This window comes from Lynx rufus, unplaced genomic scaffold (assembly GCF_022079265.1).
Source record: "Lynx rufus isolate CCGP_SWC_20201006 ecotype Redwood Valley unplaced genomic scaffold, mLynRuf1.p SCAF_6, whole genome shotgun sequence".
In the NCBI taxonomy this organism is placed as follows: Eukaryota; Metazoa; Chordata; class Mammalia; order Carnivora; family Felidae; genus Lynx; species Lynx rufus.
Window position 1 is genome coordinate 68,069,626 of NW_025814878.1, and position 21,458 is coordinate 68,091,083.

Sequence of the window (21,458 nt, forward strand, 5' to 3'; positions counted from 1 at the left end):
GAGTTTAAAGTCAGTTACTTCTGATAGGACTAATTGAAGGGAGTGGGTCAATGGGTGAGTGGGGGTCCCATGCACTCAGTGAACTTACCCTGGAAGACCTTGCCCCTACCAAGGCTTCTAGAACAAGCTGTATATCCTTCAGCCAGTGGTCTGGTTATTATTTTTTCTGAAGTTTATTTATTTTGAGAGAGAGGGAGAGAGAGAATCCCAAGAGGGGTTGAATCCATGAACTGTGAGACCATGACCTGAGTCTAGATCAGGAGGCAGTTTGCTTAACCTAATGAGCCACCCCGGCACCCTAGCCAGTGGTCTAGTTATAAAGCAATTTGTTTGAGTGAGGAAAGAAAACAAGAACTTCTACTGCTATTCGTTATTATATTCCCCTCTGATGAGTTTTTGTAAAAGTACATATACATGAGTATGACAATAAACGTATAAAATTTATAAATAAATAATTATGCATATATTGAGGATATGTGGTCAGGTACTTTTTACTGGTAGAAGTGTGCAAAAAAAAAAATTAGAGAACACTGCTCTAAGTTTTGAGCAAGACAAAAAAAATCCTTCCCACCCTGAAATTTCTATCCACTTGACTTATATCTAGCCAAATAGAAGCACATTTTATTAGTCTCTGGCAACTAGGTTATAATCAAATAGTGGCTAAGGAAAGGGCATTGTTGTTCGCAACTAAAATTGGGCGTTGCTCTGATATTGCAGAGGCATTGGCTCTTATACTCCACATTCAAGCCTAGGTGGGAATGAATATATGATGAGCGAAATACTCACTGAACACTCACTGCGGGCCAGGTGGGGTGCCAAGCTTTTTACTTTAGTAGAATTTTGTGTAGTTCTATCCAAATGCATAAGAGCAGTGCCACATTTATTGAGAATTTATATTTTAAAAACAGATACTCCTTACTCTGAGGATTATAGTTTTATACATTAAATTATGTTAGCTATGGAAGAGATCAAAGCCACTCAAAAAAAATCTACTTCTAAAGGAGGCTGAAATTTTAAAAAAAAATCACACTGGTCACAGATAAGGTTTTCAAAAAACTTTTCAGTTATCACCAATTTGTCAGGATTCCATTTCTAAGTGAAAAGCTAGTTCCTAACAGGTTGGTAAATGCACCAGGTGTCAGGATGAAAAACGAGAATGAGTGCATATACTTTTAAAGAAAAACAGATGAAGACATTACTTCATTTTTTCATTCATTTGTTACACTTTTTTTTTTTTAGTGTCTAGTAAGTGCTGGCACATTGCTACATCATGGGGATTCAGAGATAACAGGATTCTTTGAAAGATAAGATTGAGAAAATATAATGCAGCTTGATTGAGAGAACAGTGGTGCTGATCATTAGTTCATCCAGACATTTAATAGATATTCATTGAGAATCTACTATGTGTCAGGTCTTGAGAGCTCAAGGGAGGATTCAGCAGGAGAGGAAAGCCTTGATCAGAGTGTCCTTGTCCATCTGGCATCATCTAATTGACAGAGGGGAAGGAGACATCTTCAAGGTCATTCAGATAAGTCAGATCAACCCTGGAGAGCACTAGGATGAAATGTCTTGGCCATACTGATGTCTTATCTGAGCATGTGCCAGGTATGGTGCTGGTCTTGGGAAGGTCAAGATGAATAAGACACAGACCTTGCTCTGAAGCAATCCATAGTCTAGTGGGAAAGAGAGGCATAAATGAAGAATTATAATCTAATGAGATACATGCTATGGGAGAGGTGTGGACTTTGGTAGCACAGAAAGAGGGATGGTTAACTCAGCCTGGTAGGGTTTGTCATGGAGAGCTTCCCAGGGCAGGTGATACTTGAGTTGGGTCTAGAAGCTAAGTAGCAAGATGGGAGAGGGGCTCAGCTTAGTTTGAGGAAAAGAGCATAAGAAAACATCCTGAGATGGTAACCAGTATGATGATCACAGAATTGCAAGAAGTTCAGTGTGACTGTATTGCTAGGAGATGGATGGAGGGCTGGAGCTGCAGAGACAAATAGATACCTGTCAAGAAGTTCCTTGTATAATATGCAGAGAAACGTGCATTCCAGTGGGGATCCTAGCTTCTCAAACTGGAGGGCCTGAAGTTTCCTGAAGCCACACAATAAACGTGCATCTTTCTTCTTCTTCTTCTTCTTCTTCTTCTTCTTCTTCTTCTTTTAATGTTTATGTACTTTGAGAGAAAGAACACATGTGGGAGCAGGGAAGGGACAGAGAGAGGGAGAGAGAGAGAGAGAGAGAGAGAGAGAGAGAGAGAATCCCAAGCGTGCTCCACGCTGTAAGCACAGAACCCAATGAGGGGCTCTATCTCATGAACTGGGAGACCATGATCTGAGCTGAAATCAAGAGTCTGATGCCTAACTGACTGAACCACCCAGGAGCCCCAAACATGCACTTTTCTACAGGATCAATTTTGCTTGAAGATTTGGGAAGATGTTATTTTAATTTTAAAACAAAAACTGATACATTTTAAATTTTTTTTCAACGTTTATTTATTTTTTGGGGGACAGAGAGAGACAGAGCATGAACGGGGGAGGGGCAGAGAGAGAGGGAGACACAGAATCAGAAACAGGCTCCAGGCTCTGAGCCATCAGCCCAGAGCCTGACGCGGGGCTCGAACTCACGGACCGCGAGATCGTGACCTGGCTGAAGTCGGACGCTTAACCGACTACCCACCCAGGCGCCCCCAAAACTGATACATTTTAAATAGAATGCAAAATTGCAAAAATGGGATTAAAAAAGCAAGGTGGAGCATCCCAGATCTTGCCTCTCTGAAGACTGTTGGAAGCTCCTGCACTTTTCTTGCTTTAGGAATACTTAAGTGGAGAAGCTACTATTAAAGAAATAATTTGGTCAGCTTTACACTTTAGAAAAATCATTCTGGCAGCAAGCAAAGGGTGATTTGAAAAAGAGAGACTGGGCACAGGATCACAAGTTGGGGTCCTTTCAGTTGTCTTGTCAACTGATGTCTTGGCAAGAGAGATATCTTGGTCTACTGGCAGTGAGGGTGAGGATAAGAGAAAGGGACAGATTTGGGAGGAATTGGGAGGAAATGAAGAAGTAATTGTGGGTGTGGCTCCTGTTTTTTGTTTGTTTGTTTTGTTTTGTTTTGTTTTTTGGTGGCTGGTGGATGATCATGTCAATAACTGGGAAATGGAAACAGTTTGCATGGAAGCAGAGTGGGAAGGTGACGTTCACTCTGGAGCCTTCTCAGTTGAAGTGTCTAAGGAGTACCAGGTGAACATGTTTGATAAGCATCATGTACAGTGATATGAGGCTAAGGAAAGAATTCCAGCCTGGAGGTACAGGCTTGAGGGTTATCAGTTGTCAGTGGTGCCAAAAGCACAGAGGGTGGCTAGGATTGTTTAGGAGGGTGTGAGAGGTGTGGGGAAGAGAAGATGTTGAACCACCGAGGATAGACATGGGCCAGCCTGGCTGAGAAAATGATCGTTGTCTTGTGGGACAGTCAATTTGAAAGCCCTGATATGAGCGCTCTAGAGAAAAGATTATACCCTCAAGTATATAAGTAGCAAGGAGAAAGAGAGACAAGTGCAGAGGCTGGACATCTAAACATTTTTAAAAAATATTTTATTTATTTTTGAGAAAGAGAGAGAGACAGGGTGAGCAGGTGAGTGGCAGAGAGACAGAGAGAGAGATACAGAATCTGAAGTAGGCTCCATTCTCTGAGCTGTCAGCACAGAGCCCAATATGGGGCCTGAACCTGCGAAATGTGATATCATGAGCTGAGCCGAAGTCGGATGCTCAACCAACTGGGTCACCCAGGCGCCCCAAGGCTGGGCATTTTTTTTTTAAAAAAATTTTTTTTTTTTTCAACGTTTATTTATTTTTGGGACAGAGAGAGACAGAGCATGAACGGGGGAGGGGCAGAGAGAGAGGGAGACACAGAATCGGAAACAGGCTCCAGGCTCTGAGCCATCAGCCCAGAGCCCGACGCGGGGCTCGAACTCACGGACCGCGAGATCGTGACCTGGCTGAAGTCGGATGCTTAACCGACTGCGCCACCCAGGCGCCCCAGGCTGGGCATTTTTTTAAAGTCTATCTGAAAAATTCCTGAAAGAAAGAGGTAGAATGAGGTGTTTGAGGTGTTATTCTATCAAAAAATTCTCAATCATTTATCTCAGCCAGAATGCTGCCTGAAATTCTCCCATTTGAGATTCTCTTTTTTGGACTAAAACACAGTATCCCAGTCACCTTCCTTTTAGATGATAACGCCTCTAAAAAACCAAACACACACACACCCCCCAAACAAAAAACAAACCCAAAAAGCAAGTAAGCAAACAAACAAACAAAATGATAACGCATCGGACTGAGGTAACACCACAAGATAAGTCAAACGGACCACTAGGTCTGTCTGCATGGGTCTGAGACCCTGGTCACCAGGGAGAGAGGGGTGTCAGGCAGAGTGATAAAAGGATAAAGCAGCAAGACTACTGTTACTTTGTAGTTGTGTCCAGAATTGACCATAAGCAGAAACCCCTAAGTGATTACAGCGATGTCACTGATGCTTAGGGCTCAAGGAAGAGGTCAAGGGAACAGGGATGGCTCCTGTGCATCAGTCTGTCCCCTGAGAGTGGGAGGAAAAAGCAGGCAAAGATGAAAGGAAAAGAGCCAGGGGGAAGAGAAGAGGAAAAAAAAGAATGAGGGGACAGAAAAAGACGGGGCAGGAAAAATGTGTAAGAAGGAAGGCGGAGAGGCAAGAAAAGGTGCTGGAGGAGTCTGCGGCCTCAGAGGTGGCTGTCCTGGAGTAGGGCAGGAGGAGAAAGCCATGGCTCTGCATACCTCCGCCTCTTCCCCCACCACTGCCGGAATCTAAGTAATCACCCAAAGTCAAGACCTCTGGCCTATATGGAGCCTTTGTGCAAATGGACAAAGACACCCTCTCTGGGCAGGCAGAGCACCTTGAGTAAATGGCTTCATAACTAAAGGGCACAGAAAAGTGAGTATTAGTCAGTTCTTAATCCCTGGCTGGGCATCTTTCTGTAGCATACACACTGTGCAATCTTACATGGCAGCCCTGATCACAATCTCTTTATCCTAATATGACCATGGGAGATCATGTCTTAAATTGCTGAGAATCTTAGTTGACATCTGAGATTCCAACTGTTGATTCCTAATTATCTACATACGGCTGGGAGGCTTCTGGAGAAAATATTGCCCCAAATAGTTTGGTTTCACTTTTACTAGCTATAGGGAAACTAGTAGAGTTGCTCATAATCTGGTCCAATAGGAAGGTAAAACCAAAGAATCCACCTGTAAATGACCATGGAGCTGATATGACGAAGGTGGTTAGGACCACAAACCTCAAGAGGTCCAGAGAGGTCCCCTTACTTGATAAAAAGTTAATTGACATCAAACCACCTGACAATAGTACAGCACTTTTACTTTCTCAGAGATTTCTGTGTCTAATATCAGTGAGTCTGACTCAGCCTCTTGTGGACTGCAGATCAAGGCTGGTGGCACTGTCTCTATCTGACAGTTGGATAAATGGAGGCACAAGGAACTTTAGTTGTACAGGACTGAGAATGTATGGAACCAACGGGGTTCCCCATGTCCAGTTTTGTGCTGCTTCTTTCGAATTCCAATTTCTTCTCAAGGTATGAAGTTTTTGCTTTAACTACAAAGAACTTATTTCTCCCTGGGTACTGATAGAACTCTCTTGCAGATTGCCCAAGGTGAAAAGCCATCGTATTAAAGAAATGAAGTCTGAACTATGAATCGCCCATTGATGTTTTGTCTGGAAGCTTGAACTTCAGTTTTACCTTTATTACACTTTTTGGTTCATTCAATATATCCTCCAGACACTTTCTTTTTGAACTGGATTAGGAGAAACACAAAGAGATTTTCTCTTCTGAAACCCAAGTAGGATTTCCATATTCTCCTATTCAAAACTGTGTAGCATATGGAATTGTAAATATTAAATGCTGTTTTCGTAAAGAACTGAAGCCAAATCTGAGTCTGCTTGAAGCAAAGAGAGAAGTTAATTATTGCATCAAACTTCAAAATGGGAGACATAAAAAGGAAATGATGGTTGGATGTTTTTTTAATGAATTTCCCTTCTGAACCCTAGAGAAGCTCACGCTCTGATGAGTACTTTCCTATTGAACCTGACTTCCAGAGCTCACTCATCTGAAGGATTTGCAAGCTTTGGGAAGAGAATGAGGAAAATGGGGGTCAGGGAGGACTCTTTGAAGAAGCAACCAGAAAGTTTGGCACACAACTGAAAATTGGTAAGAATGTTTCCAATGAAGATGTTCTGCTGTCTTAAGGCCATTTCCATTAATGAAATTGTCGCAGAAGAGTAGGATAGTAAAGGGGAAAGCACAAAAAGCTGTATTAATTTTCTCTAAATGCTCTTGATCAGAAAGTGTGTTTGACTTCTAGTCACTTATTCATCTGTAAATTGTCTGTAACAGTAATTGATTCTCAACTGAGTTGACAGTAGGATTTCAGCATGTACAGATTTCCTGACACACACCTTTTTCTCAGTTGCAACTCACGTTCAGAGTAATTAGAAAAAGGCAGCATTAGGGCTAGGCCGAGGAAACAGGAGAATGGGGAGGCAAAGCAGAAGTGGTGGTTTGCCCAGGATAGTTTCAGAGGGATGAACGAAGAGGAAGAAAGGAAACCAGGGCTTGACCTACAAATGCACTGCAGCTTTGTGAGCATGGAGGAAGTGGTGTGTGTGTGTGTGTGTGCGTGGAAGAGGTTGCTGGCAGAAGCTTAAGTTGAAGTTATGGTGGGAGGAATTAAAGCCTTAACTTTGGGTAATAGGGATAGAACTTATTAACTATTTAAATTAAAGTATGGTTAGTCTAGTGACTGTATCTCTAGTATCACTCTGTACTATGGAAGACGGTCGTAACATCAGGGATGTGTTCACCATTTGCTGAGACAGAGAGACCTCTGAAGGTGCGCCCTAGTGGTGACTGAAGCTGAAGACACAAGTGCTCACCACAGCGTTATGAACCTGAGCCTGACCAAAGAGAGGCGCTCCCCTACGTGGTGGACTCCTCCAGTCCATCAATCAGAAGCAGAGGTGCCGCTGGCCCTAGTGGACAAGAGGCACATTGAGCTTTTGGAAGAGTTGGTGGGTGAGACTGGGGAGGGAGCCTGTGTGTTTTCCAGGGAGGCCTGGCAGGATGGGTCCAGCTGACTGGGTACATTTGTCTTTATGTTGATGGGATCCTTCTGTTCATTTACCTCTTCATGTGCCCTTTTAGACACATTCAACTAGCTGCAGGGGGACAGCTTCAATGCATGGGCACTCAGCAAATTATAGCTTCAACATTCTTCAGAAATATTTGATGAGCTAAATATTTGATGAGCTCAAAATCTATTCACATTATTACATGAATTTCAATGTGACAATTGTCAATGAAAGAAAAGGAAAAGCCATTGGGTCCTTTACATTTAGTTTAAATTATTATAAAGTTTTGCATGTTTGTGAAATAATGGCTTAAAATTTTTTTTAATTCCTTACATGAACAAAGTTTTTATCTGGTGAGGACTATCAAGAATTTGAAGAGATTTTCATTAAAAAGTCTTGATGATGAATTTCACATTTCCTCTTTTAGTTTTAATTTAATTTAGTTAATTTATTTTTTACAAGTAGGCTGCATGGAACCTAATACGCGCTTGAACTCACAACCCTGAGATCAAGACCTGAGCTGACAGAAATCAAGAGTCAGATGCTTAACCAACTAAACCACCCAGATGCCCTCCACCTTTTTTTTAAGGATTTTTTTTAATGTTTATTTATTTTTGACACAGAGAGAGAGAGACAGAGCATGAGTGGGGGAGGGGCAGAGAGAGAGGGAGACACAGAATCCAAAGCAGGCTCCAGGCTCTGAGCTGTCAGCACAGAGCCCGAAGCAGGGCTCGAACTCACAGACCGTGAGATCATGACCTGAGCCGAAGTCAGACGCTCAACCAACTGAGCCACCCAGGTGCCCCCTACCCCAACTTTTTAAAAATCAAGCCCTATATGGGCATCTCCAAAACGCCCTAGTTCGTCCTACTTTTTTTTCTGTGTGTCTTGCTTGACATGAAAGGTTAGGAAGCAGTAGGATAAAGGACAAGATTAAAAAAAAAAAAGACAAAGACTGGTTGTCATCTATAACAAAACATACACAAATGCATCTACTGAACATTCAGGAGAGATCCTGAAAAATGTTTAGCAAGATAAGGATGGGAAATAGAATAATTATATAGTAATCTATATAATTAGATAATTTAAATTAAATAATTTAAGATGTGTGAAATTCCATTAACATTATCTTCATTTGTTTTGCTGTCTTTATTGTTTTACACTAGTGAACATAAAAATATTCATTAAGTGCCTTCATACGTTCATTCTGCCAAGTCCATTTTCTCTCTGTGGCTGGAAAAAGGGCCACTAAATATCTTTTCATCTTTATGGGCTCATTTACACATTTGAGAGCTGAATTTGGGTAAGATAGTGAGAATGACTTGTTAACAAGGATTCAGAGAGTTCTTCTTTTAAAGTTTTAAAATGTATTTTGAGAGAGAGAGAGAGAGAGAGCAAGTGAGCATAAGTAGGGGAGGGGCAGAGAGAGGGAGAGAAAATCCCAAGCAGGCTCCGTTCTGTCAGTGCAGAATCTGACAAGGGGCTGGATGTCATGAATTGTGATGTCATGACCTTAGCTGAAATCAAGAGTCAGGCACTTAACCAAATGAACCACCCAGGCGCCCCAGAATTCAGAGAGTTCTGAGCCCAGTTTACTGTACAGATAAATAACAGATAAATTGTGACCAGTGATCGTGGCTTTTTTTTTCATAACATTAAATTCTTAATTAGTTTATTCAGGAGATATTGTTGAAAACCACTATGCTTTTTAATTCATTTGTTTTTTCCCCACTTTTACTGAGATATATTTGACATAAAACATTGAATTAGTTTAATGTATGCAACATAATGATTTGATACATGTTTACTGTGAAGTGATTGCCTGCTGTAAGTTAACATTCATCACCTCACAGAGTTAAATGTTTTGCATGTGATGAAAACTTTTAAAGTATACTCTCTTAGCAACTTTCAAATACACAGTACAGTATTGTTATTATTGTTAACTTCGTTGCCCTGCTGTACATTACATCCCCAGGATTTATTTAACTCCTGAACTTTGAAGGGAATAGTTTCTCTCCACCTATCCACTGTTTGCTAGGGGGGGAGAGGTTATAGCTGGACCCCTTTGCTGCCCTAATTGGCCATTCCTACTCCCTCAGGACATGAAGGGAAGAGAAGGAAAAGGAAGTAAAGGAGTGGTAGATAAAGACCGAAGTTGGGCAGGTTTATGGGCTCTCTCACTGGGCACGTCACAAACTTCCTTCTCAAAGAATTCTACCCCATGTCTTGGAAGAAATTCTGTTATCAATTCCATAATTTCTCTAAGGGCATCTCCAGTTGGAATAACTTTTGAAGTTTTTAGGCTGTTTTATTCCAGATATCAGAACCTCAGCAAATTTTTGATCACAAATTTAGAATAAAAACAATGTACTTTCACCTTTTGGCATGACCAGTTTCATCATAAAAATGGGAAGCAGCAATTTGTGGTGAAAGTTGGGGGTGGAGGAGAACTTCCTGAAGGCTGATGCTTACCCCACACCAGGAATATTAAAATCTCTGAAGCTCTCCTGGCTCCCCAGACAGGTCCACTTGCATCCCAGATGGTCCCTTTGCCTTTCAGAATTGCCTTAGGAGGGCTGATGAGCCTGGGAATTCAAAAGAGTTGTAGATTAAAGTTATGTTTTAAAAGGACAATAAATCTAAGGCCAAAGGCAGGTTAGAAGGGGGTTTAACAACAAACAACTGCGTTCTCATTTCCAGAATTTCCTATATTAGTGTTTCTCTACCTTTACTCCCCTGCCCATCACAACTGACATGAAGGATTGTATACATACATTAGTAACAGGTGCTCACTGCAGCTTTGAAGGAGATGCTGTGGTTGGGGCCCCACAGGTGATTCTGACCCTCCCTCTGGGAGAATGTGCCTCCTCTCATCCACCTGTAAGATGGAAGCAGATAATTTAAAATCATACTGGCTGCTTTATAACAGCCTTCGACATTATCCAAGGCTCCCAGTCAACCTGTCCTAAGGTTTGGGAAGGAAATGAGTGGAGAGTTTTATCAGAGTAGAGCATTATAGTGCAATCTTTCTACAAGGCTGATTTTATGTTTTTAGAGAGAGAGAGGATGTAGGGGGGAGGGAGAGAGAGAGGTAGAGCGAGAGACAGAGAGAGAGAGAGAGAGAGAGAGAGAGAGAGAGAATCTTAAGCAGTCTCCATGCCCAGCACAGAACCCGAAGTGGGACTCGATCTCATAGCCTTGAGATCACGACCTGAACTGAAATCAGCAGTTGGATGCTTAACCAACTGAGCCATCCACATGCCCGAAAGCTGATTTTATTTTAAAAGCTGAAATCAAATCTTTAGATTAGAAACTCCACTTGATAGAGTCATGTTGAAAAGCACAGGAACCAACCTAAAAGAACTGCCAATGACCAAAGCTGGAAGAATTTGAGTAACAAAATAAATAACAATAATAACTGATTGATTAAACCCATTGTACAAATATCTATGAATCCATGCTAATACAAACGCTTAACTGTGTATGTAAATGAGGACAAGATACAGCTTCTCCTTATGGCAGAATCCCAATTAATAGATGGGGAAAGAATGATAAAATAGGAAGTCACCACCACAGTAATAATCATAGGTACGTCCACTGTTGGATGCTAAAATTAGTGGGCAGAACTTTGAGGAAATACAGGATATTACTTTATCAAAAAGTATTTACTCAAAGACACTTACTCATTACAAAGGGGAAAGTCATAACTTTACACCAGTAATCAGGTGTTATCAACATCAAAGCCCCCAAAATGACGTGCTGAGAAGGGCCAAAAATTCATAACCTTGAATTTTGCTTTCATACGAAAGCATCAGACAAACCCAAATTGAGGGACAACCTACAAAATAACAGACCAGTTCTTTTTAAAAATGTCAAGGTCACGAAAGTCATGGAGAGATGAGAAACTGTCACAGATGGGAGAAGACTGAGGAGATACAACAACCAATTGCAAAGTGGGGTTCTCGGCTTAGACCGCAGAACACAAAAAGAACATTAATGAAAAATTGGTGAAATCCAAATAAAGTCAGTACTTCAGTTAATAGTATTGTGCAAATGTTAATTTCTTGGTTTTGATAATTGTACTATGGTTATGCAAGATGTACATTAGCGGGAGGCAAGTGAGGGGTATATGGGAACTCTGTTCTACTTTCCTACTTTTCTGCCAATCTAAAATTATTTCAGTAAAAAGTTCACAGAAATCCTTCTTAGGATCATAGTCCTGTATCCCCTCCTCTACTGTATTGAGTCTCTTTATGGTCATTACTGATTTGTTTATGTGCCAAAGTCTAATTTTTTTTTTTTTGTCTCTTTGCAACATCTGACCCTCTGGGCCTCTTACTCCTTAAATCTCTTTTTCCTTTCAGGGACCCCTGGGTGGCTCAGTGGTTAAGCATCCCATGCTGGATTTTGGCTCAGGTCATGATCTTATGGTTTGTGAGATCATCTGACTCTGCCTCAGAGCCCGCTTGGGATCCCCTCTCTCCCTCTCTGTCCCTCCCTCTGTCCTCCCCCAAATAAATAAATAAACCTTGAAAATGAACCTCTTTTTCCTTGCCTCATATAACACTTTCTTCTTTCCTCACATCACATCCTTCTCTCCAACTGTTCTATTTAAACCCATTTCCTTTCTATGTCTCTCAAGAAGGTGGTTCCCAGAGTTTTGGCCTTTGCCCTCCTTTCCTTTTAGATCTAGGCTCTAAGGTTGCCTTGTAAATTAAAATTCCCATTAAAATTCCCCTGTGTAATGACAGGCTCTTCACAGTGGGCTCCAAACCAACCCTTCTGCCTCAGTTTTTTGTATAATTCTACCTACCTTCTGGCCACACCCAACTTGTGTTTCACAAACACTTATATCCTTTCATGCTTCCGTACCCTTGCTCTGGATATTCTCACTGCCCATAAGCTTTCCTTCTTCACTGCCCCGAGTCCTATTAATTGTTCCACACTCAGTTCATGTGTCGTCTTCTCTGTGATGCTTTCTTCGATCTTCTCTAACAGTATTCATTCTCTTCTTTTTTCCTGAAGGCATGCTGCACTCCCTTCTCTTACATCATATTTGTTTGTCCACCCATCCATCAAGCAATAAAGATTTTGCAGCAGCTGCTCTGTACCAGGCACTGAGCTAGGTTTTGTGTATACATGGAGTGAAATAACATAGTTCTTCCCTTGAGGAGTTTATAGGCAAGAGGCAAAGACAGAAAATAAACAAAGAAACAAATAAATTAGTAAGTATATAACTACAAATTGTGGTAAGGGCTATTAAGAAAACCAATGTCATGAAGTGATAGAGAATAATGGGTTGAGGGTATGTTAGACATTTTTATAAAACAGAATGTCTCTTTGTTTTATGATTTTTTATTTTTATTTTTTTTTCAATATATGAAGTTTATTGTCAAATTGGTTTCCATACAACACCCAGTGCTCATCCCAAAAGGTGCCCTCCTCAATACCCCTCACCCACCCTCCCCTCCCTCCCACCCCCCATCAACCCTCAGTTTGTTCTCAGTTTTGAACAGTCTCTTATGCTTTGGCTCTCTTCCACTCTAACCTCTTTTTTTTTCCTTCCCCTCCCCCATGGGTTTCTGTTAAGTTTCTCAGGATCTACATAAGAGTGAAAACATATGGTATCTGTCTTTCTCTGTATGGCTTATTTCACTTAGCATCACACTCTCCAGTTCCATCCATGTTGCTACAAAGGGCCATATTTCATTCTTTCTCATTGCCACGTAGTAGTCCACTGTGTATATAAACCACAATTTTTTTTTATATGAAGTTTATTGACAAATTGGTTTCCATACAACACCCAGTGCTCATCCCAAAAGGTGCCCTCCTCAATACCCATCACCCACCCGCCCCTCCCTCCCACCCCCCATCAACCCTCAGTTTGTTCTCAGTTTTTAACAGTCTCTTATGCTTTGGCTCTCTCCCACTCTAACGTCCTTTTTTTTTTTTTTTTTTTTTTTCCTTCCCCTCCCCCATGGGTTCCTGTTAAGTTTCTCAGGATCCACATAAGAGTGAAACCATATGGTATCTGTCTTTCTCTGTATGGCTTATTTCACTTAGCATCACACTCTCCAGTTCCATCCACGTTGCTACAAAAGGCCATATTTCATTTTTTCTCATTGCCACGTAGTATTCCATTGTGTATATAAACCACAATTTCTTTATCCATTCATCAGTTGATGGACATTTAGGCTCTCTCCATAATTTGGCTATTGTTGAGGTGCTGCTATAAACATTGGGGTACAAGTGCCCCTATGCATCAGTACTCCTGTATCCCTTGGGTAGATTCCTAGCAGTGCTATTGCTGGGTCATAGGGTAGGTCTATTTTTAATTTTCTGAGGAACCTCCACACTGCTTTCCAGAGCGGCTGCACCAATTTGCATTCCCACCAACAGTGCAAGAGGGTTCCCGTTTCTCCACATCCTCTCCAGCATCTATAGTCTCCTGATTTGTTCATTTTGGCCACTCTGACTGGCGTGAGGTGATATCTGAGTGTGGTTTTGATTTGTATTTCCCTGATAAGGAGCGACGTTGAACATCTTTTCATGTGCCTGTTGGCCATCCGGATGTCTTCTTTAGAGAAGTGTCTATTCATGTTTTCTGCCCATTTCTTCACTGGGTTATTTGTTTTTCGGGTGTGGAGTTTGGTGAGCTCTTTGTAGATTTTGGATACTAGCCCTTTGTCCGATATGTCATTTGCAAATATCTTTTCCCATTCCGTTGGTTGCCTTTTAGTTTTGTTGGTTGTTTCCTTTGCTGTGCAGAAACTCTTTATCTTCATAAGGTCCCAGTAGTTCATTTTTGCTTTTAATTCCCTTGCCTTTGGGGATGTGTCAAGTAAGAAATTGTTATGGCTGAGGTCAGAGAGGTCTTTTCCTGCTTTCTCGTTCTAGGGTTTTGATGGTTTCCTGTCTCACATTCAGGTCCTTTATCCATTTTGAGTTTATTTTTGTGAATGGTGTGAGAAAGTGGTCTAGTTTCAACGTTCTGCATGTTGCTGTCCAGTTCTCCCAGCACCATTTGTTAAAGAGACTGTCTTTTTTCCATTGGATGTTCTTTCCTGCTTTGTCAAAGATGAGTTGGCCATACGTTTGTGGGTCTAGTTCTGGGGTTTCTATTCTATTCTATTCCCTTGGTCTATGTGTCTGTTTTTGTGCCAATACCATGCTGTCTTGATGATGACAGCTTTGTAGTAGAGGCTAAAGTCTGGGATTGTGATGCCTCCTGCTTTGGTCTTCTTCTTCAAGATTACTTTGGCTATTTGGGGCCTTTTGTGGTTCCATATGAATTTTGGGATTGCTTGTTCTAGCTTCAAGAAGAATGCAGGTGCAATTTTGATTGGGATTGCATTGAATGTGTAGATAGCTTTGGGTAGTATTGACATTTTGACAATATTTATTCTTCCAATCCATGAGCAGGGAATGTCTTTCCATTTCTTTATATCTTCCTCAATTACCTTCATAGGCTTTCTATAGTTTTCAGTACACAGATCTTTTACATCTTTGGTTAGATTTATTCCTAGGTATTTTATGCTTCTTGGTGCAATTGTGAATGGGATCAGTTTCTTTATTTGTCTTCTGTTGCTTCATTGTTAGTGTATAAGAATGCAACTGATTTCTGTACATTGATTTTGTATCCTGCAACTTTGCTAAATTCATGTATCAGTTCCAGCAGACTTTTGGTGGAGTCTATCGGATTTTCCATGTATAATATCATGTCATCTCCAAAAAGCAAAAGCTTGACTTCATCTTTGCCAATTTGGATGCCTTTGATTTCCTTTTGTTGTCTGATTGCTGATGCTAGAACTTCCAGCACTATGTTAAACAACAGCGGTGAGAGTGGGCATCCCTGTCGTGTTCCTGATCTCAGGGGAAAAGCTCTCAGTTTTTCCTCATTGAGGATGATGTTAGCTGTGGGCTTTTCATAAATGGCTTTTATGATGTTTAAGTATGTTCCTTCTATCCCGACTTTCTTGAGGGTTTTTATTAAGAAAGGGTGCTGAATTTTGTCAAAGGCTTTTTCTGCATTGATTGACAGGATCATATGGTTCTTATCTTTTGTTTTATGATTTTTTAATGTTTATTTATTTTGAGAGAGACAGAGTGAGAGACAGCAGGAGCTGGGGAGGGGGAGAGAGTCAGAGAGAGAGAATCCCAAGCAGGCTCCACTCTCCACATTTAGTGCAGAGCCCAATGCAGGGCTTGATCTCACGAACTATGAGATTCTGATATGAGTTGAAATCAAGAGTCAGTTGCTTAACAGACTGATTCACCCCTGAGAAGGTGCCCCTGAGAAGGTCTTTTTTAAAATGAGTCTTAATTTTATGAAAACATCCTTATTAAAACAATTCGGTTAATATGGAAAATTCAAAAATCAGTGCAAAAAATTGTTCATAGTTCCGCCACTCAGAAAAAATAATCATAACCAGATATTTTAATATGTACATAAAAAGAAGAATAAATATACATACCAACATGGCCACACTGTATATGCTGTTTTATTTCAGTTTCATTTGGATTCAACCTAAGTGAAAAAGAGAATTGTCGACTTTCAAACAAATATATACTAGATACTAGTAATAAGACAATGATTCTCAACTGTGGCTGCCCATGAAAATGCCTTGAGGCGTCCTAGCACAATGTGGTGATGTCGGGTATTCAGCTCTGCCTGGGACAGGAGGTTGGGGCAAGGATCACTTTACATGGGTGGTAATATCTGAGGCAGTCTTTGGTGGAGAAACATAGCTTCACAAGGCAGGAAAGAAAAACCAAGGACATTCCAGCCAGAGGCAAAGGCTTGTCTGTGTGCTCTGGGGCTCTGTGAGCTGGTGTGAGTGAGGGAGTAGTCCGGCACATTGGCACAGTGGTTCGGTGCTGTGGGCTGGGGAATGTGGAGCCCTGGCTAAGTCTGTACGGGAGACATGACAAAGGGGCTGCTCTAAGGAAATTATTTTGTTCTCAATTGGGTTTTGTTCTCAATCTATGCAAAGGGGTCAGTGAAAGAATTATTTGTGTTTTCATTAAAAAGATTAGTAAAGAAATTCAATTAAGGGGCTTAATTGTTCTTTAATCACAGACTCTTGCTACTTTCAATCTTATTAAGCATCTATCTAAGATACTTTTCTATGTTTATTAGAGCAGAAAATGAATCTTATGAATATCAGCTTGTTGTCTCTTCGCCTTAGTTTTGAGGAGACTCAGGACCAGCCATGGGTCCTAATTCAATGTCTTTCCAGACTCTGAAAGTCTAGCTGCTAGTGGCTCTCCAGGTTTCAATTACCTCTGAATTCTTGGTGACTATATTCTCCCCACACACCTTAATTTGTGGTGGATCGTCCTGATACTGACGGGCCCCTTCTCAGTAAAGCACATGTCCTTTCAGCCAGACAGGACTGCTCCGAGGGCCACAGCTGGGTCCCTGCCCTGGCACCTGTTCCACACAGGGGGCATCTAGTCCATGTTCCTGCCCCACCTTTTAAAGTCCAGCTGACATATTGAAATAGCCAAAGCTGGATGGTATGGCTGGAATGAGTGAAGGTAGGCAGGGGTCACATCACAAAGGATTTGCTTTTGGTCCAAGTACAGAAAGAAGATAAATGCCAGTTGTTGTGTTGTCTTGTACTGACAATCTGCTCATAGCCAGATAAAGGCCATACACAGTTCAGAGAGTAACTTTGATAAGCAGGATTTAATTATCACTTATGTGGCTGCAAATAATGGGTAAATGATTATTGGTTAAGAAAATCCTAGGTGTAATTTTAGCTCTAATAATGACTCTTTCCCTTGGTGGGCTGACTCAGTTTCCTTAGTTCAACAAATGGAGCATACATTAGTGATTAGAAATTGCATTGGAGAATAAAAGGCAGAATGCCATGTTCCTTTAGGTAATAGAGGTCTTGCCTTTAGATGCGTTTTCTAATTAAAAAAAATCATAATCTTGACACTCTGCCTGGAGTGTAACATTTGAGGGGCTGGTGTCCTCGGCACCCAGCACTAAACTGGCAAGAATTTTTTTTTTCCCCACCCGGCCACCCGAGAAATGTTTTGATGAAGTGAGCTAATCCAGACCTCAGATTCTCAGTCAGGCATCCCATATCCTTCTTTGACTGGTTCTGACACCAACAAGCCATGTGGTCTTGAGCAAGCCTCAGTTTCCTCTTCTGCAACATGGGCTTCATGCTTGGTCTTCTGCAGGGTTGTAAGGATTAGACAGAGTACAGAGCCGACGGGAGAGGGAAGATGGTGGCGTAGGAGGACGCTGGGCTCACCGCGCGTCCTGCTGGTCACTTAGATTCCACCTACACCTGCCTAAATAACCCAGAAAACCGCCAGAGGATTAGCAGAATGGAATCTCCGGAGCCAAGCGCAGATGAGAGGACCACGGAAGAGGGTAGGAAGGGCGGCAAGGCGGTGCACACTCCACGGACTGGTGGGAGGGAGCCGGGGCGGAGGGGCGGCTAGCCGGCCAAGCAGAGCCCCCGAGTCTGGCTGGCAAAAGCGGAGGGGCCTGACGGACTGTTTTCCGACAGCAAGCGCGACTTAGCGTCTGGGAGGTCATAAGTTAACAGCTCTGCTCAGAAAGCGGGAAGGCTGGAGGCCAAAGGGAGGGAGAGCTGCTGAGCCCCCGGACGACAGAGCTCAGTTTGGTGGGGAACAAAGGCGCTTGCCAGCGCCATCTCCCACCGCCCGCGCCATCTCCCCCGCCCATCCCCCAGCCAAAATCCCAAAGGGAACCAGTTCCTGCCAGGGAACTTGCTCGCTCCGCGCAAACACCCAACTCTGTGCTTCTGCGGAGCCAAACCTCCGGCAGCGGATCTGACTCCCTCCCGCTGCCACAGGGCCCCTCCTGAAGTGGATCACCTAAGGAGAAGCGAGCTAAGCCTGCCCCTCCTGCCCCCCGTGCACCTTGCCTACCCACCCCAGCTAATACGCCAGATCCCCAGCACCACAAGCCTGGCAGTGTGCAAGTAGCCCAGACGGGCCACGCCACCCCACAGTGAATCCCGCCCCTAGGAGAGGGGAAGAGAAGGCACATACCAGTCTGACTGTGGCCCCAGCGGTGGGCTGGGGGCAGACATCAGGTCTGAGTGCGGCCCCGCCCACCAACTCCAGTTGTACACCACAGCACAGGGGAAGTGCCCTGCAGCTCCTCACCACTCCAGGGACTATCCAAAATGACCAAATGGAAGAATTCCCCTCAGAAGAATCTCTAGGAAATAACAACAGCTAATGAACTGATCAAAAAGGATTGAAATAATATAACAGAAAGTGAATTTAGAATAATAGTCATAAAATTAATCACTGGGCTTGAAAACAGTACAGAGGACAGCAAAGAATCTCTTGCTACAGAGATCAAGGGACTAAGGAATAGTCACGAGGAGCTGAAAAGCACTTTAAACGAAATGCAAAACAAAATGGAAACGACGACAGCTCGGATTGAAGAGGCAGAGGAGAGAATAGGTGAACTAGAAGATAAAGTTATGGAAAAAGAGGAAGCTGAGAGAAAGAGAGATAAAAAAATCCAGGAGTATGAGGGGAAAATTAGAGAACTAAGTGATACACTAAAAAGAAATAATATACGCATAATTGGTATCCCAGAGGAGGAAGAGAGAGGGAAAGGTGCTGAAGGGGTACTTGAAGAAATTATAGCTGAGAACTTCCCTGAACTGGGGAAGGAAAAAGGCATTGAAATCCAAGAGGCACAGAGAACTCCCTTCAGACGTAACTTGAATCGATCTTCTGCACGCCATATCATAGTGAAACTGGCAAAATACAAGGATAAAGAGAAAATTCTGAAAGCAGCAAGGGATAAACGAGCCCTCACATATAAAGGGAGACCTATAAGACTCGTGACTGATCTCTCTTTTGAAACTTGGCAGGCCAGAAAGAATTGGCACGAGATTTTCAGGGTGCTAGACAGCAAAAATATGCAGCCGAGAATCCTTTATCCAGCAAGTCTGTCATTTAGAATAGAAGGAGAGATAAAGGTCTTCCCAAACAAACAAAAACTGAAGGAATTTGTCACCATTAAACCAGCCCTACAAGAGATCCTAAGGGGGATCCTGTGAGACAAAGTACCAGAGACATCGCTACAAGCCTGAAACATACAGACATCACAATGACTCTAAACCCGTATCTTTCTATAATAACACTGAATGTAAATGGATTAAGTGCGACAACCAAAAGACATAGGGTATCAGAATGGATAAAAAAAACAAGATCCATCTATTTGCTGTCTACAAGAGACTCATTTTAGACCTGAGGACACCTTCAGATTGAGAGTGAGGGGATGGAGAACTATTTATCATGCTACTGGAATCCAAAAGAAAGCTGGAGTAGCCATACTTATATCAGACAAACTAGACTTTAAATTAAAGGCTGTAACAAGAGATGAAGAAGGGCATTATATAATAATTACAGGGTCTATCCATCAGGAAGAGCTAACAATTATAAATGTCTATGCACCGAATACCGGAGCCCCCAAATATATAAAACAATTACTCATAAACAGAAGCAACCTTATTGATAAGAATGTGGTAATTGCAGGGGACTTTAACATCCCACTTACAGAAATGGATAGATCATCTAGACACACGGTCAATAAAGAACAAGGGCCCTGAATGATACATTGGATCAGATGGACTTGACAGATATATTTAGAACTCTGCATCCCAAAGCAACAGAATATACTTTCTTCTCGAGTGCACATGGAACATTCTCCAAGATAGATCATATACTGGGTCACAAAACAGCCCTTCATAAGTTTACAAGAATTGAAATTATACCATGCATACTTTCAGACCACAATGCTGTGAAGCTTGAAATCAACCACAGGAAAAAGTCTGGAAAACCTCCAAAAGCATGGAGGTTAAAGAACACCCTACTAAAGAATGAGTGGGTCAACCAGGCAATTAGAGAAGAAATTAAAAAATATATGGAAACAAACAAAAATGAAAATACAACAATCCAAACGCTTTGGGACGCAGCGAAGGCAGTCCTGAGAGGAAAATACATCGCAATCCAGGCCTATCTCAAGAAACAAGAAAAATCCCAAATACAAAATCTAACAGCACACCTAAAGGAAATAGAAGCAGAACAGCAAAGGCAGCCTAAACCCAGCAGAAGAAGAGAAATAATAAATATCTGAGCAGAAATAAACAATATAGAATCTAAAAAAACTGTAGAGCAGATCAACGAAACCAAGAGTTGGTTTTTTGAAAAAATAAACAAAATTGACAAACCTCTAGCCAGGCTTCTCAAAAAGAAAAGGGAGATGACCCAAATAGATAAAATCATGAATGAAAATGGAATTATTACAACCAATCCCTCAGAGATACAAACAATTATCAGGGAATACTATGAAAAATTATATGCCAACAAATTGGACAACCTGGAAGAAATGGACAAATTCCTAAACACCCACACTCTTCCAAAACTCAATCAGGAGGAAAGAGAAAGCTTAAACAGACCCATAACCAGTGAAGAAATTGAATCGGTTATCAAAAATCTCCCAAGAAATAAGAGTCCAGGACCAGATGGCTTCCCAGGGGAGTTCTACCAGACGTTTAAAGCAGAGATAATACCTATCCTTCTCAAGCTATTCCAAGAAATAGAAAGGGAAGGAAAACTTCCAGACTCATTCTATGAAGCCAGTATTACTTTGATTCCTAAACCAGACAGAGACCCAGTAAAAAAAGAGAACTACAGGCCAATATCCCTGATGAATATGGATGCAAAAATTCTCAATAAGATACTAGCAAATAGAATTCAACAGCATATAAAAAGAATTATTCACCATGATCAAGTGGGATTCATTCCTGGGATGCAGGGCTGGTTCAACATTTGCAAATCAATCAACGTGATACATCACATTAACAAAAAAAAAGAGAAGAACCATATGATCCTGTCAATCGATGCAGAAAAGGCCTTTGACAAATTCCAGCACCCTTTCTTAATAAAAACCCTCGAGAAAGTCGGGATAGAAGGAACATACTTAAACATCATAAAAGCCATTTATGAAAAGCCTATAGCTAACATCATCCTCAACGGGGAAAAACTGAGAGCTTTTTCCCTGAGATCAGGAACACGACAGGGATGCCCACTCTCACCGCTGTTGTTTAACATAGTGCTGGAAGTTCTAGCATCAGCAATCAGACAACAAAAGGAAATCAAAGGCATCCAAATTGGCAAAGATGAAGTCAAGCTTTTGCTTTTTGGAGATGACATGATATTATACATGGAAAATCCGATAGACTCCACCAAAAGTCTGCTGGAACTGATACAT